Source organism: Hemitrygon akajei, chromosome 14 (assembly GCF_048418815.1).
Source record: "Hemitrygon akajei chromosome 14, sHemAka1.3, whole genome shotgun sequence".
Classification (NCBI taxonomy): Eukaryota; Metazoa; Chordata; class Chondrichthyes; order Myliobatiformes; family Dasyatidae; genus Hemitrygon; species Hemitrygon akajei.
The window spans coordinates 88,631,245-88,657,623 of NC_133137.1; positions in this window are offsets into that span (position 1 = coordinate 88,631,245).

The window sequence follows — 26,379 nt, forward strand, 5'->3', positions numbered from 1 at the left end:
CACACAATACAAGTGCAGAGTGGGCTAAAATTTACAATGTCACAAGGTGAGACTATAAACATTAATGGGCTGGTATGCACTCTTCCAAAGGATTCTTTAAGTGAGAGAGTTTCAATAGTGCTGGTTTTATGAACTGTGAAGTTCTTGTCCCAAGCATTTTAACAAGTAACTGTGATGCATAAACAACAATAACTGGTATGTATTTCTTTGAAAGCTGCCGTATAAGGCACAATGTAGCCTTTTGACACTGGGTGAGTTCAAGATGCAAGAGAAATTGGTATTGTGGCTTTAATGTGGACCTTGTCTGCCAGAGTGTGATGAAGACTTAATGTATTGGGTGGAAAGTAATTGGAAGAGGACAGTCCATTTCTCATGTCGTGAAGCAGGTGACCAACGAAGATAATGCGAGCAAACCTGCCACAACTGTGTTATAGTTCAGCTGTGGTGGAAATTCATTACTCTTTGTGGTAACTACATGCAGTGCTTCAGAATTAAGTGGTTAAAACACTTGAACTTTTAACCCTACTCTTACATACTCATCTAGACTTTAACTGCACTTCTTGTAAGAGAAAAAACTGCAATTACATTCGGCCCGATTTTGAAAATTGAACATTTGCTAGTAATCGTATTCAAAATGCTGGGGGAACTCAGCCGGCCAGGCAGCATCTATGGAAGAAAGTAGAAAGGTCTCAGCCCGAAAAGTTGACTGTACTTTTTTTCATAGATGCTGCTTGGCCTGCTGAGTTCCTCCAGCGTTTTGTGTGTGTTGATTGGATTTCCAGCATCTGCGGATTTTCTCTGTAACACACACAAAATGCTGGTGGAACGCAGCAGGCCAGGCAGCGTCTATAGGGAGAAGCACTGTCGACGTTTCGGGCCGAGACCCTTTGTCAGACCAGACAGATTTTCTCTTTTTTAATAATTGTACTGTTTATTTTCTGTGCTTAAAAAGATGTAGATTAGTAAAATGGTTTATTATTGTCTCAAGTACAGAGAAAATATCCATACAGATAATTTAATTACAATATTTCATTGCATTGAGTTAATACAAGAGAAAGAAATAATAGAAATCAGAATAAAGTGTTACATTTACAGAGAAAGTGTACAATATGATGCAGAGCAATAAAGAAGATAGACTGTGAAATCAAGAGTCCCTCTTATCGTACCAGGGTCCCATTCAATAGCCTTGTAACAGTTGGGTAGAAGCTGTCCTTGAGCCTGTTGGTACGTGATTTCAGGCTTTTGTATCTTCTGCGCGTTGGGAGAAGAGAGAATGGTTGGGGTGGGTAGGGTCTTTGATTATCCTGGCTGCATAACTGAGGCCGTGAGAGTGTAGACAAAGTCCCTGGAGGGGAGGCTGGTTGATACGCTGAGCTGTGTCCACAATTCCCTGCAGTCACGAGAGGAGCAACAGCCATACCAAGCCGTGATGCATCTGAAAATGATGTTTTCTATGGTCCGTCGATAAAAATTCATGAACATCAAACTTTATTAGCCTCGTGAAGAAGCAGAGGCACTGGTAAGCGGTTTAGTGACACTGCTATTAGAGCCACTATCTCAAAGGATGATGGGACAGGGTTCAATCCTGACCCCTGGCACTGACTGATTAAAGATGAGCTTTATTTGTCACTTGTACATTGAAAGATACAGTGAAATGGCTCATTCGTGTCAACCAACAACACAGTCCGAGGGGCAGTGATGTGTTATCAATAACTCTAGGAGACTGGAAGTAGAGTACAAAATGATAGACTTTTATTAACAGCGAAAACGGGCACAACCATGTTGAAGACTGTGGGAGGAGCAGTGCCCCAATCACCTTTATACAGGGGTCTGTGGGAGGAGACACAGGAGCAGTCAGCAGAGGGGTGGGTCCAGACAGGTATACATGGTTTACCACAGGCAGTTTGCAAGTGTTGCCATTCTTCCATCACAAAATAGCATGCCCACAACATACTAACCCTAAACCATATGTCTTTGGAATTTGGGAGGAAACTGGAGAGCCTGGATGAAAACTAGGTGGTCATGGGGAGAACATGCAATCTCCTTACCGAGAGCAGTGGGAAACGAACTCTGATCAGTGATTGCTGGTACTGTAAACTGCAGTGCTAACTGCCACACGACCATGCCACCCTTTTGGTAAGTTAGAAGAAGCCAGGTTAATTGGCCACTATAAATTGCTGCTAGAGTGTGAATGAAGGGTAGAATCTGGAGAGAGTCGATGAAATTGTGGTGAGAATAACTCACTGAGATTAATGTTGGATTGTTGTGAATAGGTGAGCTGAAAGGTTTGTTTATGAGTTGTATGTCTCAATTTAGATTCACAAATATGCATTTTCATTTATTTAAATTTTTAGTCACAATAGGGTAACCAGCCTTCTGGTCCAACAGGCACATGCTGTCCAATTGTACCATGTGACCAATTAACTTACTAATCTGTACATCTTTGGAAACCCAGGTGATCACGGGGAGAACGTACAACTTCCTCAAAGACAGCGGCAGGAATTAAACTCCGGTCGCTGGTGCTGTAATAGCGTTATGCTAATCGCTACGCTACCTTCCCACCACAATTAATTTAATTTATATTAAATTCAATTTATATTAAATCATATGTTTCAGCTTTACCTGAATTATTCAAAACTTTGCCTTGGCATTGATAGCACATTTGAAACATGCTCCTTTCTCAGGCGGCCGAGATCGGTGGGTCAGATTCTCGCTGCCAAGGCTTAAGCCCAACCACTGCGATTTAAGACAGATAGGGTTGATGCTACCATGCAGTCTGAAGGGTGTTCTGTTCTGTCAGTGACTAAAATTTTCTGCTCCTTCGGGTGACTACAAATTCTTCGAGGCTCTGTTTCAAAGAAGAATAAATGCATCCCTTTTATAACTTCTGTGGATGCTCAGACTTCAATGGAAACTTCTGTTTCTCTTCTAGTCATCCATGCATGCTCTCTTCTCACTGCCACCATTGGGCAGGAAGTATAGGAGCCGTAGGTCCCACACCACCAGGATTAGGAATAGTTATTACCCTGCAACTATCAGACTCCTGAACTAGTGTGGATAACTTCATTCACCTCAACGCTGAACTGACCCATAGCCTATGGACTCACTTTCAAGGACTCTACAACTCATGTTCTCAGTACTTATTTTTTATTATTATTTGTTTTGTATTTGCACAATTAGTGTTCTTTTGTACATCCGTTGCTTGTCAGTCTTTGCTTGTATGGAGTTTTTCATTGGTTCTATTATATTTCTTTATTTTTCTGTAGATGCCAGTAAGGAAATTAATCTCGGGGTGGTATATGGTGACATATACATAATTTGATAATAAATTTTCTTTGACTTTGACTCCATCAGCATCACTCCCTTAACACAATGTGTGTGGGAGCTTGCTGGGCAGCCCAGTTTGGTTGCACATCACTGGCACCACATTACCACTTGTAAAGTGCTTTGGAATATTACCGTGGATGTAGAAATCCTTGTTTCTTATCCCAATTATATATGCAAGATAATTACTTTTCATTTATGTCTTTTATCATTATTTTACTATTTATTCCCTTAATTTGAAATGTTCTAGCCTAGCATTAAAACATGTTTAAAGTATGTTTAGAGTAATGCACACAAAATGCCCAGGAACTAACGGGTCAAGGCAATGTCTATGGAGAAGAATAAACTCGGAAGTGTTCATCACTCTCCATAGATGCTTCCTGACCTGCCGAGTTCCTCCAGAACTTTGTGTGTCTGCAGAATCTCTTGTGTTTGAAATACGCTTTGCATTTTTGTTTTTTTTTTCATTTATTTAGAACTGGAAATTTTTAAGACAGGTTCTGTGAAGGCAAAATCCATGTCATTACTTTGCCCTCGATGTTTTAGGACAATTACTTTAATAAGTTCATGAGAAAAAGGCAGACTCTAACTGGAAGTAGATCATGTTTGCCCAATTGAAATAGATGGTTCTCCTCAGTTCATTGGAGACTCCCTGCTGCAGTGTAACAGTAAAACTTCATAAGAGTTTGAAATAGCATTCAGTCTGCTGGAGAAGCATAGTCAGACAAGTAGCATCTGTGGGGTGGGGTGGGGGGGGAGGAAGGAATTAATTATCAAAGTTTCCAATTGAAACCTTGCATTAGAACTTGTATCTTCATAAGACTTTAGATCCACCTGTTATTATTATATATCTCTCAATCATTCCAGATTCTCAAATAAGTATTTGCATTTATATTGAATTATATGTAATTCCTATCATAGGTTTCAGTTGCAAAATTACAAAGTGCAAGTGATCAGAAACTTGCTCTTTAGATTTAATTTGAATCACTTCACAAGCTCAAGTTATAAGAATTGCAAGTGATATTTTTAGTGGAAGCTATCATGTAGTTTTATTTTATTTCTGCCGTCAAATATTGTGGGAAAACATTGTTCTGTCCAAAGTTCAAAGTGAATCTATTATCAGAGTATGTATATGTTGCTATATTCTGCCCTGAAATTCATTTTCTTGCAGGCATTTATAGGAAATAGTAGAATAAACATTATGTTTGCAAAATCCGTCATCAAGGACTCCAAACAACCAGACCATTCTCTCTTCTTGCTAATCAGAAAGGAGCTACAAGAGTCTTAGGTCCCACACCACCAGCTTCAGGAACAGTTAATAGCCTACAACTGTCAGGCTCCTGAACCATAAGACCATAAGATATAGGAGCAGAATTAGGCCATTTGGCCCATCGAGTCTGCTCTGCCATTTCATCATGGCTGATCTATTTTCTCTTTCAGACCCAGTTTCTTGCTTTCTCCCTGTATCCCTTCATGTCTTGACTAATCAAGTGTCAATCAACCTTATTCTTAAAAATACCCAATGACTTGACCTCTACAGAATCACCACTCTCTGGCTAAAGAAATTCCTCCTCATCTCCATTCAAAAGGACACCCCTCTATTCTGAGGCTGTGTCCTCTGGTCTTAGTCCCTCCCACCATAGAAAACATCCTCTCCACATCCACTCTACCAAGGTCTTTCAACATTTGATGGGTTTCAATGAGGTCCCCCCTCATTTTTCTCAATTTCAGTGAGCAGAAGACAAGAGCCATCAAATGCTTCTCAAATGACAAGCCTTTCAATCCCAGAATCATTTTCACGAGCCTCCTTTGAACCCTCTCCAATGTCAGCACATCCTTTCCAAGATGAGGGGCCCCAAAGCTGCTCACAATACTCCAAGTGAGGCCTCAGCAATGCTTTATAAAGCCTCAGCATTACATCCTTGCTTTTATATTCTAGTCCAGCATGGATAACTTCTTTCACCTCATCTCTGAACTGCCATAACCTATGGACTCACTTTGAAGGACTCCGCTAATTCTGTTCTCAGGATTATTTATTTACTATTTTCATTTACATTGTACATTGGCTTGTTCATCTTTGTTTATGAATAGTTTTTCATAAATTCTGTTGTATTTCTTTATTTTCCTGAAACTGCCTGCAAGAAAAGTGAATCTTCTGTACTTAATAAAGTGCCCACTGAGTGTATGTTCATGGTCTTCTGTTGCTGTAGCTCATTCACTTCAAAATTGTGTATTCAGAGATGCTCTTCTACACTGTTGTAACATGCGGTAATTTAAGTTACTGTAGCCTTCCTGCCAGCTTAAGTCAGTCTGGCCATCCTCCTCTGACCTCCCTCATCAATAAGGTGTTTCACCTGTAGAACTGTCACTCACTAGATATTTTTTGTTTGTTTATTGTGCCATTTTCTGTAAACTCTGGAAACAGTTGTGTGTGAAAATTGCATGAGATCAGCAATTTCTGAGATGCCCAAACCTCCCCATCTGGCATCAACAATCATTCCATGATTCATGTCACTTAGATCACATTTCCCCATTCCGATGTTTGGTCTGAACAACAACTGAACCTCTTGACTATGTATGCATGATTTTATGCATTGAATTGTTGCCACATGATTGGTGGATTAGATTTTTGCATTAATAAACAGGTGTACAGGTGTGCTGACTGAGTATACTTTGATTTTTTTTTTAGTTTGACCCTTCAAATCCAGCTCACAAATGGTGAGGATTGCACATCTCCATGACCTTGTGCCCACTCTCCTATCCAGTCATTGCACATTGCCACTATCTTCACTGCCCACTCATTGGTCAATCACAGCCTTGTACCCTTGGACTGCAAGTTCCTGGACAGTTAATAGGGTGGACACCTGATCACCCAACCTTCCTCATTGTCACAAAGGCAATTCCAAAATGGAGGCTCTGTGGAAGGGAATGGTTAGGTTGATCTTAGAGTAGGTTAAAAGGTCGAAACAACATTGTAGTCTGAAGGACTGTCCTGTGGGGAGCATGGCCTAACCTGCCTATCAAATGTGAGCTTACTTCTTGGACACCATGACGCTAAACTCTTCTTCCGCCGGCTCCGTCTCCGAGCTTACTTCTTGGACAAGGACTCTCCTACACCCACAGATGACCCCTTCTCCCGTCTTCAACCCTCCTCCTCTTCATGGACACCCCGCTCTGGTCTTTTACCTGCTCTGGATCTCTTTGTTGCTAATTGCCGACGGGACATCAACAGTCTCGACTTCACCACACCCTGTTCCAATTCCAACCTCACTCCTTCCGAACGCTCTGCTCTCCACTCCCTCTGCACCAATCCCAACCTCACTATAAAACCTGCTGATAAGGGGGAGCTGTTGTTGTCTGGCGTACTGACCTCTACCTGGCCGAGGCACAGCGACAACTCTCTGATAACACCTCTTATTTACCCCTTGATCATGATCCCACTAAGGAGCACCATTGTCTCCAATACCATCACCAACCTTATTAGCTCTGGGGATCTCCCATCCACTGCCACCAACCTCATAGTTCCCACACCCCGCACTTCCCGTTTCTACCTCCTACCCAAGATCCACAAACCTGCCTGTCCAGGTAGACCTATTGTCTCAGCTTGCTCCTGCCCCACTGAACTCATTTCTGCATGCCTTGACACTGTCTTATCCCCCCTTGTTCAATCTCTTCCCACCTATGTTCGTGACACTTCTCATGCTTTGAATTTTTTCAATGATTTTAAGTTCCCTGGCCCCCTCCATCTTATTTTCACCATGGACATCCAGTCCCTATATACCTCCATCCCCCACCAAGATGGTCTTGAAGCTCTTCAGTTTTTTTTGGATTCCAGACCTAACCAAATCCCCTCTATCACCACTCTCCTCTGTCTAGCGGAATTAGTTCTTACTCTCAATAATTTCTCCTTTGGCTCCTCCCACTTCCTTCAAACCAAGGGTGTAGCCATGGGTCCCAGTTATGCCTGCCTTTTTGTTGGCTTTGTGGAACAGTCCATGTTCCAAGTCTATACCGGTATCCATCCCCCTCTTTTCCTTCACTACATCGATGACTGCATTGGCGCTGCCTCCTGCACACGTGCTGAGCTCGTCGACTTCATTAACTTTGCCTCCAACTTTCACCCTGCCCTCAAATTTACCTGGTCCATTTCCGACACCTCCCTCCCCTTTCTTGATCTTTCTGTCTCCATCTCTGGAGATGGCCTATCTACTGATATCTACTATAAGCCTACAGACTCTCACAGCTACCTGGACTATTCCTCTTCCCACCCTCTCTCTTGCAAAAATGCTATCCCCTTCTCACAATTCCTCCGTCTCCGCTGCATCTGCTCTCAGGATGAGGCTTTTCTTTCCAGGACGAAGGAGATGTCTTCCTTTTTTAAGCAAAGGGGCTTCCCTTCATCCACCATCAACTCTGCTCTCAAACGCATCTCTCCCATTTCCCGCACATCTGCCCTCACTGCATCCACCCACCACCCCACTCGGGATAGGGCTCCCCTTGTCCTTACCTACCACCCCACCAGCCTCCAGGTCCAACATATAATTCTCCGTAACTTCCGCCACCTCCAACGGGATCCCACTACCAAACACATTTTTCCCTCCCCCCCCCCTTTCTGCTTTTCGCAGGGATCGCTCCCTACACAACTCCCTTGTCCACTCGTCCCCCCCATCCCTTCCCACCAATCTCCCTCCTGGCACTTATCCTTGTAAACGGAACAAGTGCTACACCTGCCCTAACACTTCCTCCCTCACCACCATTCAGGGCCCCAGACAGTCCTTCCAGGTGAGGCAACACTTCACCTGTGAGTTGGCTGGTGTGGTATACTGTGTCCGGTGCTCCCGGTGTGGCCTTTTATATATTGGTGAGACCCGACACAGACTGGGAGACCGTTTCGCTGAACACCTACGCTCTGTCCGCCAGAAAAAGCAGGATCTCCCAGTGGCCACACATTTTAATTCCACGTCCCATTCCCATTCTGATATGTCTATCCATGGCCTCCTCTATTGTCAAAATGAATCCAAACTCAAGTTGGAGGAACAACACCTTATATAGCACCTGGGTAGCCTCCAACCTGATGGCATGAACATTGACTTCTCTAACTTCCGTTAATGCCCCTCCTCCCCTTCTTACCCCATCCCTGACATTTAGTTGTTTGCCTGTTCTCCATCTCCCTCTGGTGCTCCCCCCCCCCCTTTCTTTCTCCTGAGGCCTCCCGTCCCATGATCCTTTCCCTTCTCCAGCTCTGTATCACTTTCGCCAATCACCTTTCCAGCTCTTAGCTTCATCCCACCCCCTCCGGTCTACTCCTATCATTTCACATTTCCCCCTCCCCCCTCTACTTTCAAATCTCTTACTATCTTTCCTTATGGTTAGTCCTGACGAAGGGTCTCGGCCCGAAACGTCGACATCGCTTCTCCCTATAGATGCTGCCTGGCCTGCTGTGTTCTACCAGCATTTTGTGTGTGTTGCTTTCTCATGATTGTTTAGTTAAGAAACAACTGCTTTTCCCATTGCTTAGCTGCCTGGTGTCCAGTTTCAAATATTCCGGGTATAAAATAGCACATGGAAGGGACTTGCTCTCTCTTCCTTTGTTTAAGGCAAGTGGTGTGCATAACCATTAAGAAGGGATGCTCTGCGTGTGCTTGTGAAGGACCAGGGTAGCATAAAACTGGGAGAGCAGGTAAAGGTGAAAAAAAAATAGGGGTTTTATTTACCCAAGATGTTTATAAACTCAACAGAATTGTTCTAGAGTCGAAACTTGAATCAACTAAACAGAACTGGGTTACAACAACATAGTAAAATACTCCTCAAACCAAGTGAAGGAACTCAGAGTACAGATAAGGGGGGCAAAGGAGCAGTATAGGAGAAAGTTAGAACAAAAGCTGCAGGAAAAAAGCATGAAGGAGGTGTGGGATGGGATGAAGATCATCACCGGATGTGGTGCAAAGCGGGGGGCAAACATAAGTGGAGATGTGGAGAAAGCGAACCAGCTGAACAACTTCTTCAATAGGTTCGACAGCACAATCTCACCCTCACTGCAGAACTCCACACCAGGCTTACTTCCCTCACAGGAAAATAGCCACTCACAGGAGACCTGGCCCACGCCCAGGTTTACGGCTGCACAGGTGGAAGGTCAACTGAGGAAGATCTGTACCAGCAAGGCGGCTGGACCGGATGGAGTTTCCCCACGATTACTGAGGGCCTGTGCGACTGAACTGGGAGAACCACTACAGCGCATCTTCAACATGAGTCTAGATCAGAGAAGAGTACCCAGACAGTGGAAAACATCTTGTATTGTCCCGGTACCGAAGAAACCACAACCAAAGGAGTTGAATGACTTCAGACCTGTTGCCTTGACGTCGCACGTGATGAAGACCATGGAGCGGCTGATAATACAGAATCTGAGGCCTCAAACCAGGCACGCCCGGGATCCGCTTCAGTTTGCGTATAAGGAGAAGGTGGGAGTGGAGGATGCTATCACGTATTTGCTGCACAAATCACTCTCTCACCTAGATGGGGTCAGTTGTGCTGTGAGGATTACATTCCTTGACTTCTCTAGTGCCTTTAACACCATCCAGCCCAAGATCTTAAAGCACAAACTAACGGAGATGGGAGTAGACTCTCACATGGTGGATTGGATAGTGGACTACTTGACAGATAGACCTCAGTATGTGCGGTTGGGAGACTGTAGGTCTGACACAGTGGTCAGCAGCACAGGAGCGCCACAGGGAACCGTACTCTCTCCGGTCCTGTTCACCCTGTACACATCTGACTTCCAATATAACTCGGAGTCCTGCCATGTGCAGAAGTTCGCTGATGACACGGCCATAGTGGGGTGTGTCAGGAATGGACAGGAGGAGGAGTATAGGAAACTGATACAGGACTTTGTGATATGGTGCAACTCAAACTACCTGCGTCTCAATGTCACCAAGACCAAGGAGATGGTGGTGGACTTTAGGAGATCTAGGCCTCATATGGAGCCAGTGATCATTAATGGAGAATGTGTGGAGCAGGTTAAGACCTACAAGTATCTGGGAGTACAGTTGGACGAGAAGCTAGACTGGTCTGCCAACACAGATGCCTTGTGCAGGAAGGCACAGAGTCGACTGTACTTCCTTAGAAGGTTGGCGTCATTCAATGTCTGCAGTGAGATGCTGAAGATGTTCTATAGGTCAGTTGTTGAGAGCGCCCTCTTCTTTGTGGTGGCGTGTTGGGGAGGAAGCATTAAGAAGAAGGACGCCTCACGTCTTAATAAGCTGATAAGGAAGGCGGGCTCTGTCGTGGGCAAAGTACTGGAGAGTTTAACATCAGTAGCTGAGTGAAGGGCGCTGAGTAGGCTACGGTCAATTATGGAAAACCCTGAACATCCTCTACATAGCACCATCCAGAGACAGAGAAGCAGTTTCAGCGACAGGTTACTGTCGATGCAATGCTCCTCAGACAGGATGAAGAGGTCAATACTCCCCAATGCCATTAGGCTTTACAATTCAACTGCCAGGACTTAAGAACTTTTTTTAAAGCTATTATTAATGCTTTTTGAGTTAGTGATTTAGATGCATATCATATTATTACTGAGTTAAGTATTGTATGTAATGAGTTTTTGCTACAACAAGTGTATGGGACATTGGAAAAAAGTTGAATTTCCCCATGGGGATGAATAAAGTATCTATCTATCTATCATCTCCTGACTGCGGTTTATATTTGAAGCTGGCCAGTCCATAGTAAATTGCAGGGGAGAGAAAACATTCCTCTCCTTAAAAAGATACGGCATAAATGAAGCAGCTCCAGAGAACACCCCTCTAGCATTAGCAGAATGGCACAAACCAATTATCCAGCCCCATCTACTTAGGGTGGTGTAATGCAACAGCTCCGTCATTTACCAAATTATCAGGAGGATGGTTGGCTATAGGACTCTTTAATATGCCCAGTTGATGATGTAGCTGGTAATTGCAGCTGCCACAGTGCTTGTTCAATGGACATCTGTTGAATATTCAGCTTTGTAGTTTCTCTAACTTGGGAAAAGAGTGTTTGGTCAAGTTTTTACTGTTTGTAACTAAATGATTAACATACTGATTCACAGTCAGCATTTTCTGTCTCACTCGCCAGACCCACAAACCTGATTCAACATTACGTTTTGGCGCTGTGTGCAGAAAGTGGCTATTTGTACAGAAATGAATCTCTTTAAAAGGTCATTTAAAAGAGAAGACCCTGCCCCCACCACCCTCTGGATGATAGATGCACAGTCCCAGGAAGGGCAGATGATTTCTCATGTTCTTATAGCACAGGCTTTGAAAGTCTTGCTAACCTCATGATGGGTTTTTGAATGCCAGTAGATTGGTCAGATCAGTTAGATTTCACCACATTATTTCCATAATTAAATCATTAGGTTTTCCCAGGAGAAAGGATAGCCGGTGGGATGCTTTTCGGCTGTTTGCAGAGATTGTAAGGGATCAGTATAAAATGATGATGCCTCTTAAGAATGAGGTCAAGGACTTCAGTCAGCACTGTATTATTCTGAGAGAATCATTGTTGATGGCCCAGACTCTCACTGCAAAGTCAGAGGATAAGAATTTCGAGATAGCTTGTCAGCTAGTGAAGCCACAGTGCTTAGACGTGCCGCGCTGAGTTGGTTGGCAGCCCGACCCTGTGAAGGTTTGAGCCATGATGAGGCAGGGTGATGATCCTACTGTGGGGCTGGGGGATGGAGATGTCTGGCTGGATGATGAAAATGTGAGAGAGAGAGAGAGAGAGAGAGGATAGCATGGTCATCTCGGGTTAATCCTTGAAATAATTGCCCTCTCCCCTGCATGTCCGAAACAGTACCGGCCAGGCCGATAAACACGTGTTCCCACACCCACCATGGGGGGCATTAGCCCGCAGTTTCTTCCTCTCAGGAGGGGGAAGAGGAGGAGAATCAGGAATGTGGGGGATGGTACAATGGGCACCTTTGAGACAACAGAGACTGAAAATTCTCCACTAAGGAATTAGCGAGTTTAGGGGATAGGTACAGACAAAAGGCTGGGGAGTCTTTTTTAGCGCTGCTCAAAGCTGGGGTCCCAGTGGAGCAGAAAAATAGGTGCATTGTAGAGGAAGTACTGTCCAGGGAAGCAAGAAAGGGGGGGGTTATTGAGGGGGAGGAGTCATTCTTCAAGCCTTCTGCAGATAAGGCCTCCTATTGTCCTCTGCCAGGTTCCTCACACTCCATTCAGGATTCCCTACAAAGCACCTTGGCTAACCCTGAGCAGCAGTGGGAATCAGGGGAGAGGACTAGCACATTCATGCCTCATTGTTGTAGGAAAGGGTCATTCGACCTGCATCCCTCTTCCCTGTAAAATAGTGTGTGAATTATTTGGATGCAGAGAAATGTGTGGCGTGGCCACAGGTGTCAATTTGTTTTTGGGTGCGTGTGGCGTTTGAAGACTTTGCCTTTAAAATACTCCAAGAATGTGGTGAGCCCCACCCAGCTGAATTTTCCTTTTCAGTCGTTCTCTGATAAATGGACTATTTCTCTGTGGGAAATTAACTGTATTAAGATTTTGCTGTTCCATGTGAAGCTTTAAGGAAGAGAAGTACGCACTGGGCTTTGTGCTTTATGTTCTAATTTGTTACTTTGTGTGTGTGTGTGTGTGTGTGTGTGTGTGTGTGTCTATATATCATATATCTATCTCAGTTACGTGTTCATTACTTCGTTACTTGTTTCCCCATGCGATTAGTTTTGGGGATGTTTCACATTTCATACTGGCCATATGAAATTTGAGTTGATGGGGTAGAAATTGTGGCAGCTTTATTCCAGATGTGAGATGTCCATATTTCAGAGGGACATGAGCATTTTGGGTGCAATTCTAGTAGTTCTGTTGTTTTTGTGCTTTCTAAATACTCAGTGACGAAGCAGTAGCAAGTGCATTTGTATCTCTCTGCATTACAGAATGGCAAAGTGGTGGATGTTGACTTGTAGGAGATCCTGTGATACATTCCTGGAGATGGCGTTTGAATTTGCAGTCTGGACCAACGGGTCAGATTGCTGAATTTGTATGAGGACTCCTTACTGGATTGCAGAAGGGATGCCACTGAAATTGATCCATTTGACGAAAAAGGAAATGACTGTTGGGGAAATTACCTGGCTTCTCGAGTTTTGGCATTATATTTTTGGAGAGCTGTGAGGGAGTAGTCTATTCCAGCCAACTTTGACCCAGAGTATGGTAACGGCTTTAAGAACATGAGCCTTAACAATCCCTGTGGGGTAATACTTTAACGGCTGGTATTTCCTTGCGTGCCATTTGCTTAATTTGAAGATCCTAACTCTTTCAGTGACTTCCCCACCTGACAGAGTATGGGTGTAGGTGGTATGTTGCGTACAGGTACAAGGTGGATAGCAAGTGTGAGCAGGAACAGAGTCCTGGGACGCCCGTGTCGATGCTAGATGGTGTTGGTAAAGGTAGGCACTTGTTGGATGCTGAATCGCGATGACTGGATATGCAGTTCCTAGGCTACCTGTGGTCCCCATAGGGTGGTGCAGTTGATACATGGTGCTGTAGTTATACCAGCCCTTTGTGCCCTGTATGAGCACCTTGCAGGTGGTAAGAGGGCGAATACAAAGGAAGGAAAGCTTTGAATTATAGCGTTTCTCAGCATGGTGCATCCAGCCTGTCCCGAGAACTTGCATCACCTGCTCACAAAGGAAGGTGGTAGTTGTACAGTTATTGTTCAGGACTGCTGCACCTACGTTCCTGACGGGTCAGGCAACGTTATTCACCTGGTATTAGTCACATCTGAGAGTCAGTGTATAAAATCAAGTGGGGGACCAGCTCATTAGCTATCACACTCCGGGGTGGGGCTGGGGGCATTTTGGGGCACAGGGAGGCTGGTGGACTACTGTAGTGTACTGGGGGATGACTGTTGGGTTTGGAGTACTCTTGTGTTTTATATTTAACTGAGGGAGTTCACAAGAGTCATAGTAGTCTGAGGGTTGGATCATCGCGTGTGCAACTTTAGAGGGGTGGGGTCTCCTGTGGGGGCGTGGCTTATTCTACCTATCAAATGTTGCTTTCTCGTGATTGCTTGGTTTAGAAGCAACTGCTTTTCCCATTGCTTAGCTGCCTGGTGTCCAGTTTCAGATATCCCGGGTACAAAATAGCACGTGCAAGAGGTATGCTCTCTGTTCCTTTGTCTGAGGCAAGCAGTGCACATAATCATTGAGAAGGGATGCTTTGTGCATGCTTTTAACTAAATGTGTTTGTTGAACGTACGTCTGCTGAATATTCAGCTTTGGAGTTTCTGTAACTTAGTGAACATGAATTTTTGGTCGAATTTTTTACTGTTAGTAAATAAATGATTAATATACTTATTCACAGTCAATGTTTTCAGGCTCATTTGCCAAACCTGTGACCCTGATTCAACGTTACAAGAGCCTGTACTGTGCTCTACTGTTATCAAGGCGCCAAGCTCTGGGAAAGACCCCACCTTCATTTACTCCTGGAGGACAATCAGGAAGAGCCTCTCGATCCAACCAACCCACCCTAAAGTTGTCGCAGAGATCAGCTCAGCACATCATGAAACCATCCTCCCTCCTGAGGATGCTGTCCACATTTCTCACCGGTTCAGTAAAGCAGCCAACGCAACAAAAGGCCCCACCCAGCCCAGATATCCTCTCTTCCCCAACACCCACCCCCCACACATCTGGCAAGAGATGCAAAACTCTGAAAACACATTAAGGGCAGCTTTATAAGACTATTGGGTTGTCCCCAAGTACAATAAGAAAGCAACACACACAAAATGCTGGTGGAACGCAGCAGGCCAGGCAACATCTATAGGGAGAAGCACTGTCGATGTTTCAGGCCGAGACCCTTTGTCAAGACTAACTGAAAGGAAAGATAGTAAGAGAATTGAAAGTAGGAGGGGGAGGGGAAAATGCGAAATGATAGAAGACTGGAGGGGGTGGGATGAAGCTAAGAGCTGGAAAGGTGATTGGCAAAAGGGATACACAGCTGGAGAAAGGAAAGGATCATGGGACAAGAGGCCTAGGGAGAAAGAAAGGGGGAGGGGAGCACCAGAAGGAGATGGAGAACAGGCAGAGTGATGGGCAGAGAGAGAAAAAACTAAATATATCAGGGATGGGATAAGAAGGGGAGGGGTATTAACGGAAGTTAGAGAAGTCAATGTTCATGCCATCAGGTTGGAGGCTACCCAGCCGGTATATAAGGTATATAGGTTGTTCCTCCAACCTGAATGTGGCTTCATCTTGACAGCAGAGGAGGCCATGGGTAGACATATCAGAATGGGAATGGGACATGGAATTAAAATGTGTGGCCACTGGGAGATCCTGCTTTCTCTGGTGGACAGAGTGTAGGTGTTCAGCGAAACGGTCTCCCAGTCTGCGTCGGGTCTCACCAATATATAAAAGGCCACACCGGGAGCACCGGATGCAGTATACCACATCAGCTGACTCACAGGTGAAGTGTTGCCTCACCTGGACCCTGAATGGTTTTATATATTGGTGAGGCCTGACGCAGACTGGGAGACCGTTTCGCTGAACACCTTTCTCTTCTCCAGCTCTGTATCCCTTTTGCCAATCACCTGTCTGGCTCTCAGCTTCACCCCACCCCCTCCGGTCTTCTCCTATCATTTCGCATTTCCCCTCCCCCTCCTACTTTCAAATCTCTTACTGTCTTTCCTTTCAGTTAGTCCTGACGAAGGGTCTCGGCCCGAAACGTCGACAGCGCTTCTCCCTATAGATGCTGCCTGGCCTGCTGCATTCTACCAGTATTTTGTGTGTTGCTTGAATTTCCAGCATCTGCAGATTTCCTTGTGTTTGCCTTACAATAAGAAAGTCTCTTGTTGACCTCACAGTCTACCTCATTATGGCCTTGTACCTAATTGTCTGCCTACACTGCACATTCTTGTAACTGTAACACTTTAACAAGGGGTGGGACAGTAGTGTAACGGTTAGCATAATGTTAATAGTCCCTGCAACCAGGGTTTAATTCCCGGCGCTGCCTGTAAGGAGTTTGTACGTTCTCCCTGTGACCACGTGGGAGTGTTAATGGGCAGCGTGGTCTCTTTGGGCCAGGAGGGCCTGTTACCATGCTGCATCTCTCTAAATAAAATAACAACTCTGTTATCGTTTTTGCTTTAAACTACCACATTGTACTGACGTGATGAAATGATCTGCTTGGATGGCGGGCAAAAACAAAATTGTATACTGTACCTGGGCACATGTGAAAATAATAAACCAATTTACTGACTTAATTTGCCAATCTATCAGTTCCATTTTTTGATCCAGATTTATTTATCACAGGTACATTGAAAACATACCGAGAAATGGGTTACTTGCGCTGAGGATGTGCAGGGGGAAGTTTGCAATTGGTGCAGCACATTCCAGCAGCATCATAACATTCCCACAATGTTCAGAAGAACAACACAAAGCACAATAAAACACATCAAAACAAGCCCCTTTCCTCACTCCCAATATTGTGACACATTGCTTGATAACATTTCTATAAAGTGCATGGAATGCCTTGTCACTATGTAAATGGGGGCATTATTATAAAAATGAGGAATAAATGGGGCCCATGATAGAAAGAACTCTGACAAATTAACTTTAGCTAATTATGCACATTGGCAACGTAATATGAAAGAACTCTCATCGCATTTTTAGGTTTTACTGAAAAGCACTGGTTATGTGTGTGATTGCCGGGAATACTCTGGCTGTTTTTTTACACAATATGTGGCTCATTGTTTTAGCAGCTGCAATGTAGTCCCAAAGGAGTTGGGATCCTGGGGGAGAATAGCAAGGACATGAATTGCTCAGTCGATCAGTTCCAGGGCTGAATAAAAGGCTTCAGCTCAGAGATTATTGTTTTTTTTAAAAAAACTCTTACATTGCCCAATAGTCACAATGATTATTCATTTTATAGCAAAAACACAGCTTAATACATGTGATTACACTGTGATAAAGTGGAGAGAGAGCTAATTAAAGAAGAGTTAATAGCTGAGTGTTTCAATTAGATCCGGGAATCTATTCTAATGCACACTATAGAAGTGAAATTCTTTTCTCTAATGAGAACCAAGAGACTGTCGATTCCAACCCACCCCCCCACCACCGCCCCTTGCCTGCTTTTTTGGGAAGTGCAGTTTCTATGAAAACAATTAAACAATTCGGTTACATCTCCTTCATTGCAAACCACCTAATTTTGAAGGAAAAATCTTGTTTTTTAACCATGAAACTCGATAGAAAGTTTTGTTTATTTCTCACTCATTACTTTTCATTAAGATTTTTTTAATTCTAAGCTAAGCACGCTGTTTTGTTTCAAGAGTCATTTAGGAAATTTTAATGTTGCGTTTTCCAAAGTTGATTTCTTCTGTGAAGTCGAGAGAAAAGCCTGGCTGGAACGTTGCCATTACCCAGTTGCTGACTAATCACTATCACAAGAAATTCTGCAGATTCTGGAAATCCAGACCAACAGACACAAAATGAAGGAGGCACTCAGAGGGCCAGGGGGTAGGGGGGAATAAACAGTCAACTTTTCAGATCGAGGCCCTTCACCCTGAGTGGAAAGGTGGGGGAAGAAACCAGAATACGAATGTGGGGGGAGGGGAAGGAGTACAAGCAGGCAGGTGATAGATGAGACCAGGTGAGGGGCAAGGTGTTGGGTGGGGGAAATGGTGGATGAAATAAGAAGCTGGGAGGTGATAGGCAGAAAAGGTAAAGAGATGAATAAGATGGACACTGATAGAAGAGGATACTAGGCCATGGGATAAAAGGGAGGAAGAGGCGATAGGCTGGAGAGGACAATGGAAGGGGTACGAGGAGACCCAGAATGGGGAATGGAAAAAAGACAGAGAAGGGAAAGGGGAAGAAATTGCCAGAAGTTATTTTTCTGACTAATCTTGTGTTCACAGCAATGGAAGATTGGTGTTTAATCCAGCAACATTTGAGCTACAGAAATTGTTACAAACTTGCAAACCCTGACTTTCGACATTGTAACGTTATCCACTGCAAAACTGTGTCTATTGCAGGTCCTTCCTACAGATTAATGTGTTCAAGTTAGTGACTAACGCACTTCCTTTAAGAATTTGTTTTAATTATTTAGAAGATCCCTGGCTTTCCACCAGGGTGCAGGTGCAGACGCTACTCCGAAAATAAGCCTACTATAGCAATAAAGCCCTTTGAGTGTTTATGGTGAGAAACACCTCGGGCACTTCTTCCAATGCCATCTATAGGTAGGATTCAGCTAAGTCCACTTTTCTGAAATATTTCCCTCCAGAAAGGTTTGCAAAGATATCATCTATCCTGGGCAGGGGCTATTGACCTATTTTCAGTACTGGGTTGATGGTGACCTTAAAATCACCACAGATTCTAACAGACCCATTCTTCTTGGTTGCTGGGACCACTGGTGTTGTCCATGGGCTACACTCAACCTTGGAAATAATTCCTTCAGCCTCCCTGTGATCTAATTCACTGGTTACTTTATCAGACAGTCCAGACGGGCTTTATACAACTTGGGTATGGCATTTTCCTTTAACGCTGTTTTACCTTTATGTCATTGAGTTTTCCAGAACCATCCTTGAGCACTGCTGTGACACCATCCAGTAACCTCTCTTAATTCTCTTTCCGATGACTTTATTGCAGGGGGTGAGGCATGCAAATGGTGGGTGGACTTCCAATCAAGTTGTAGTTGTCTCAGCCAGTCACGACCCCACAATGCTGGCCCTCCTGTTTTACCACATACAAGTCCAATCTGACTTGTTGATTGTCATACTTCATTGTTATAAATATCATTCCCTCAGGAGTTATCATTGCTCCCAGTAAGTTCTTAGTTGGATATCTGCAGGCTTCAGTTCGCTATCTTCAGTATCTTTGAAATGCCATCCAAACGCATTTCGTGGTATGACTAAAATAGCCGAGCCAGTGTCCAATTCTATTTTAATTGATTTGTCTTTCACTTCTGGTGTAAGCCATATCACTTGTCTATGGTTAGTTTTGACATGTAAATTGCAAGGCTACTCAGTCCTGTGTCATTCTCATCATCGAATCAGATCTTTCATCAACAGCATGCAGATTAGTAATGTTCTTTCAGCAATGGCAATTTGACTTTAAATCTTTTCTCTTTCCTGTGCAGCCCATTTATGCTTGTCAGTCCAACGTGCTCTTTGTATGTGTTGTATTTTCTGTAAGTTTTGCCTTTAAATCTGCATTGGTCTGGTGTATATGAGCCCCTGCCACAACAGTAACACAATTTGTCCTGCCAGGCTGGTTCCTGTTTAGACAGTACAATTTTGTTCACACTCACTTTATTTCCAGTCTGCAACTCAATTGCATCTCTGTGTGCTCTTTCCATTAATACAGCTGTTTAATCTGCTCTTTTAAAATGTGAATTGTGCTTCAGTTAGAAGCCGTTTTTGAATGCTTTCTTGTAAGCACAAACCAAGTGATCTCTCAGTGCATCATTAGACCGTAGTTGAACTGACAATATTCAGACAATCTCTTCAATTCAGCCACGTAAGCTGAAATGGATTCCTGTTCTTTTTAATTCCACTAAGGAAACCTAAAGCATTCAGCAGTCAACAATGTTTTCAGTTCTAAATATCTCTGCATTACTTTCACTATGTCAGCAAAGCTCATTTTGGCTGGTTGGTTGGAGCAGTTAATCTTCCAAGCAAGCTGTATGTCTTTCAATCCAACGTACTCAGTAAAACAGGCACTCACTTCTCATTGGCTATTTCATTTGCTTCAAAATACTGCTCAATTATCTCAGTACACATGAGCCTGTTATCTGTAGTGCAATCCAATACATCTATCTGTCCAACATAGCCAGCCATTTCTGTGTTTTTATGATTATTATCACTGTTTATGAGCCCATGAATTTAGTCTGTTTCCTAACTTTTTTTAAAATTAACCTTGTCTGTCCCTTCCTGAAGAAGCACGTGTTGTGCTGTTTTTCACTCAACAGTTTCTCGCTGTGCTTTTTTTTAAAACTTGAATGTCTTGCTGTCCTCTTGGACCATAAGATATATATATATAGGAAGAGAAATAGGCTATTCAGCCCATCAAATCTGCTCTGCCATTCCTTCATGACTGATTTATTATCCCTCTCAACCCCATTCTTCTGTCTTCTCCCCATAAGCTTTGACACCCTTACTAATCAAGAACCTATAAACTTCTGCTTTACATATACCCAATGACCTGGTCTCCACAGTCATCTGTGGCTATGAATTCCACATGCTCACCATCCCCTGACTATAGAAATTCCTCTTCCTCTCTGCTCTAAAGGGACGTCCTTCTATTCTGAGTCTGTGCCCTTTGGTCCTAGACTTTTGGAAACATTCTCTCCACGTTCTCTATTAAAGACCTTCAATCATCAGTAGGTTTCAATGAGATCCTCCTCATTCTTCTCATCTACGGCGAACACAGGCCCAGAGTCATCGAGCTCGCCTCATGCATTAACCTTTTCATTCCTGGGATCATTCTGGTAAACCTCCTCTGGATTTCCTCCAATGGTTTCCAGGTAAAGACCTCCTCAGGGTCCCCAGGTAAGGAAGGCAAATGTCCAGTTAGCATTCATTTCAAGAGTACTAGAATAGAAAAGCAAGGAGGTAATGCTGAGGCTTTATATGGCATTTATCAGACTGCATTTGGAGAACTGTGAGTAGTTTTAGTCTACATGTCGAAGAAGGGATGTGCTGGCAATGGAATGACTGATGCAAAAGCCAGGCTTGAGGACAGCTTCTTATCCCACTGACGTAAGACCATTGAGTAGCCCCCTAGTATGATAAGGTGGACTCTTGACCTCACAACCTACCTCATTGTGATCTTACACCTCTTATTAACCTACACTGCACTCTGTAGCTTTTAAATTTTATTCTGCACTATTATTGTTTTGCCTTGTTCTGTCTCTACGCACTGTGTAATGATTTGATCTTTATGAACAGTACGTAGACAAGTTTTTTTACTGTACCTTGGTACATGTGACAATAATAAATGAATTCCAGTATAAATATTAAGTCTATATTCTGCATATTGTCATTGTTTGACCTTGTCCTACCTCGATGCACTGATGGGATGGAATGATCTATTTGGATGGTATGTAAAACAACATTTTTCACTGTAGCCTGGTATATGTGTCAATGATAAACCAATCCAATCTTAATATTAATACTATATTTTGCATATTGTTTTTGCCTTCCCTTGTACTGCCTCAATATGATGATGTGATTGAATGATCTGTAAAAATCTACGTTTTTTTGCTGTACTTTAGCACACGTGACAATAATAAACCAATCTACCAAGTAATTTGTAACTCCATCTGTTAGTCACAATTACTGCCTCTGTCTGATCACCACCTTTAGAAGGTGGCAGTGAGTCTCTTTCTTGAACTGGTGAAGGAGATGTTATTGATGTAAAAGATCTAATGTTGAAGGAATGGCAACAGCTGGTCTAGTCGGGTTAGTGGTGTGAATTAGAACATAGGACATAGAACTAGGCAGCACTGTACAGGCCCTTCAGCCCACAACATTGAGTCCATAAGACATCGGAGCAGAATTAGGCCATCAAACCCATGTTCTGCTATTCCATCATGGCTGATCCCAGATTCCACTCAGCCCCATACACCTGCCTTCTCACCTTATTCTTTGATGTCCTGACCAATCAGGAAATTATCAACTTACGCCTTCATTACACCCACAGATTTGACCTCCACCACAGTCTGTGGCAGAGCATTCCACAGATTCACTACTCTCTGGCTAAGCAAAAAATCCTCCTTACCTCTCTTCTAAAAGGTGGCTCCTCAATTTTTGAAGTTGTGCCCTCTAGTTCTGGATACCCCCACCATAGGAAACTTCCACCCTGGGTAGTCCTTTCAACATTCAGTAGGTTTCAATGAGATTCCCCCACATTCTTCGAAATTTCAGTGAGTACAGGCCCAAAGCTGTCAAATGCTCCTCATATGTTAACCCCATCATTCCCAGAATCATCTACGTGAGCCTCCTCTGGACTCTCTCCAATGACAACACATCCTTTCTGAGATATGGGGTTCAAAACTGTTGGCAATACTCCAAGTGCGGCCTGACCAGTGTCAAGCTTTCAATCTATCTCGTTCAATCTAACCATTTGGTCCAGCAAAGCTCCCCAGTTTTCTATGTCCATGTACCTATCTAAGAGTTTCTTAAATGTCCCTAATGTACCTGTTTCAACCACCACCCCAGGAAGCGCATTCCATGTGTAAAAAAGCTACTCTTGACATCGCCTCTAAACTTTTCTCAGTCCCTCTGCCTTGCTGTAGAACTCCTCAGTATACACTGAGAACAGTGCAGTGTGTAATTTAGGACATTGGACATAGAACAGTATAGGCTCTTTGGCCCAAGATGTTGTGCTAACCCTTTAACCTGCTCCAACATCAATCTAACCCTTCCCACCTAGCCTTCCATTTTTCTTTCATCCATGTGCCTGCCTAAGAGTCTAATGTATCTGCCTCTGCCACCACAGGGTGTTCCATGTACCCTCCACTCTCTGCGTGAAAACGATTACAAGAGAACTTGGAAATTGGAGGGGAACCCACAGGCAATGGTCCACTTGCTCTTCCTTGCTGTGGAAGTCCTGGATACGGGGGGTGTTATCGGAGCAATTCGGGCAGGTAGCTACCAACCTCAGAGCCCGTTGTTGACGGGACACATTCCCAGAGGTGGAGGGAGTGAATGTTTTACACTTAATTCAGATAAATGCAACATGTGCATTTTGGTAACTCAAAACAGGGTAGGACTTACATTGTAAGTGGCAGGGCTCTGGATGGTTCATCTGTCTTTGTTTCTGTAGAGTTTTTCGTAAATTCCATTTTACTTTATTTTTCCTCAAAATGCCTACAAGAAAATGAATCTCAAGGTAGTATCAGGTGACATATATATGTATTTTGATAATACACTATCAAAATTTAATATGTTTATTATTAATATTAATGTATCAAGTACGCCATTGTAGCATGGCGGTTAGCACACACTATTATAGTTTGGGGCATTTTGAAGTTCAGAGTTCATTCCCAGCACCATTCTGTAAGGAGTCTCCCTATGTCCTAGGGAGACATAGGGAGTTTTTCCCCGGTTTTTCCGGCATGGGTTTTTCCCCGGTCCTCCAGTTTCTTCTCACGGTCCAAAGATACACCAGGCAGGTTAACTGGTAAATTGCCCCGTGATTAGGTTAGGGTTAATCAGGTTTGTCGGGGTGGTTGTTGGGATGGCAAGGCTCAAAGGGCCAGATAGGCCTACTCCAAGCTGTATCACTAAATTAAATCATTAATATACTATGAACATTTAACTTTGAATTTGAGATTGAGAAGTACAGCTCTACCCTATTGGGTTCTGAAAAAAGGAAGCAGCATTGTAGTGTAGCAGTTAGGGTAACACAATTACATCACCAGTGGCCCGGGTTCAATTCTGCCACTGTCAGTAAGGACTTTGTACGTTCTCCTCATGACCACATCGGTTTCCTCTGGGTACTCCGATCTTCTCCCACATTCTAAAGACGTAAGTGTCGGTAGGTTAATTGGTCACATGGGCGTACTTGGGCTGTGCAAGCTCGTTGGAATGGAAGGTCCTGTTGCTGTGCTGTATCTCTAATGAAGTGCATACAGTAGTTCCCTAAATGTGGCGACACAGGTAAAAGCAGGGTGGCGAGGAGACATTTTGTATGCTTGCCTTTATTGGTGTGTAAGAGTGAGGCATCATTTTACAATCGTACAAGAAGTTAGTGATGCCATACTTGGAGTATTGTGTTCAGTTCTGGTCAACTAGCTATTGGAAAGATGAGGCCTCCGTTGTCAGGGGCGACCATGGACGTTGCATCCTTGCTGTCTAGATATGCAAGCCTGGGCAGTGCAATATGGAGAGCAAGCTGTTCCACATGCAGCAAGCTCCCCCTCTCCACACATCCGATGAACCGAAAGAAACAGCAGAGGCCGATACAGTTTGGTACCAGCCATGTCACAGTCAGTATTGAACTCAACCTTAGGGACTCCAGCTCCGGATTTTTCCTTTGGGGTTTACTCCCGCAGCCTTCCCCCTGGAGTTGGTATGGCCACAAGGCAGCGGAGGCTTGAGATCAGAGTTTTCTTTCTCCTAGGTGATCTGCCAACCACAGCTGATGATCTCCATCTGCCCCAAGGATGAGATTAAGCAGAAAAGATTCATGAGGGTGTTACCAGGACTGTGGGTCACAAGTTATAATGGGCAATTCGATAGGCTGAACTGGTTTTTGCAGAGTGTAGGAGGCTGAGTATTATCTTATTGAAGCAAGTGAAACTATAAGGGGCATGGATAAGGTGAAGTGTCACAGTCTTCTCTCCAGGGCAGTGGAGTCTAAATTTACAGGGCATACATTTAAGGTGAGGGGGGTAAGATTTAATGCAGGTTTTTCACACAGTAGATGGTGGGTATTTAGAACAAACTGGCAGAGGAAGCTGTAAATGTGTCAAAGACATTTGGACGGCAAGAATAATAGGAAAAGTTTAGAGAAATGAGGGTTAAATGCCTGCAAAACGGGACTAGCTCAGGCAGGCAAATTATTCCAACGGGCTTGTTTCCTGGCTGTGTGTCTCCCTGACTTCATGATTCTCCAATCTAATAGGCTGTTTTACCCTGATAATTGTATGCTCATTTCAAACTGCTATTTTGCCCCAAATATATTCATGCAAATTATGCAACATTTCATGATTGCAGTATTCGTAAACATTTTACGTCAGCTTTTTGAAAAAAAATAAAACCAAGAATAGATTGCGTTTCAGTCATCAACTTACATGGTAATTTGTCAAACGTGTTTATGTCTGCTGTTAGAGGACTGGAGCTTCTGGCCTAGCAGAATGCACCAGTTTTGTTGTGAAATGTAAGAGCATTAGATATAAGAGCAGAATTAGGCCATTCGGCCTATCAAGTCTGCTCCACCACTCCATCATGGCTAATTTATTATCCTTTCCAACTCCATTCTCTTGCCTTCTCCCTGCAATGTTTGATACTGTTACTAATCAAGAACCTATCAGCCTCTGTTTTAAATACACCCAATAATTTGACCTCCACAGCCGTCTGTGGCATTGAATTCTCTGGCCATAGAATTTCTTCCTCATCTATGTTCTAAAGGGACATCCCTCTATTCTGAGGTTTGTAGCCTCAGACTGTACCCTCTGATCCTAGACTCCCCCACTATTGGAAACAGCCCCCTCCACGTTTACTGTATCTAGGCCTTCCAAGATTTGATGGGTTTCAATGAGATCTCCCCACCATTCTTCTAAACTCCGGTGAATGTAGGCCCAGAGTCAGCAAATGCTCCTCATACGTTAACCTTTTCATTCCCAGGATTATTCCTATGAATGTTTTCTGGGTCCTCTCCAATGCCAGCACATCCTTTCTTAGATAAAGGGCCCACAACTTCTCACAAGTGCAGTCAGACCAATGCCTTATAAAGCTTTAGCATTATATCCTTGTTTTCAGTCCCCTGTTCATTGACAGTTCAGTATCCTGGCAGGATACTAAGAGCAAAATCCATTGTCACATCAATAAATCTCAATTGACCACCGGTGTAATCCATAACAGACAGCTAATAGGTGAACAAAGCATATCTCATGGCTTACACATTTCTAATTGGGTTGGTGTCAACGTCCACACCATGTACACAATATAATGTGATGTGTTGTTAATGAAATGAGCCTCGTTAGTGCAGTGATAATTCTTTCATTAATTGATGATTTCGATTCTCGACTAAAGAACCAATTAAAAGCATGTCTTATCAGTTAGCAGCATTTGCAAGTAAAATCAGTTTGATTGCAATTGCTTTGAGATTCAAGTCAAGTAAATAAAGATTGCAGGTTAATAACAGCAATGATGTAGTGTTCCTGTCTTCTGCTTATATCATTAACATTGTTCAGCTAACAGCAGCCAGGGGGGCAATTTTGGGGATGGTGAGATCCGCCAAGCTGGGATGGCTTTCAGTGATATCACTCCCTGTCTCCAGGGGTATCAGGCAACAGTTCAAGGGGAACCCTGCTGTTCATCAACAGTGATGTCACCAATTGCTTACAC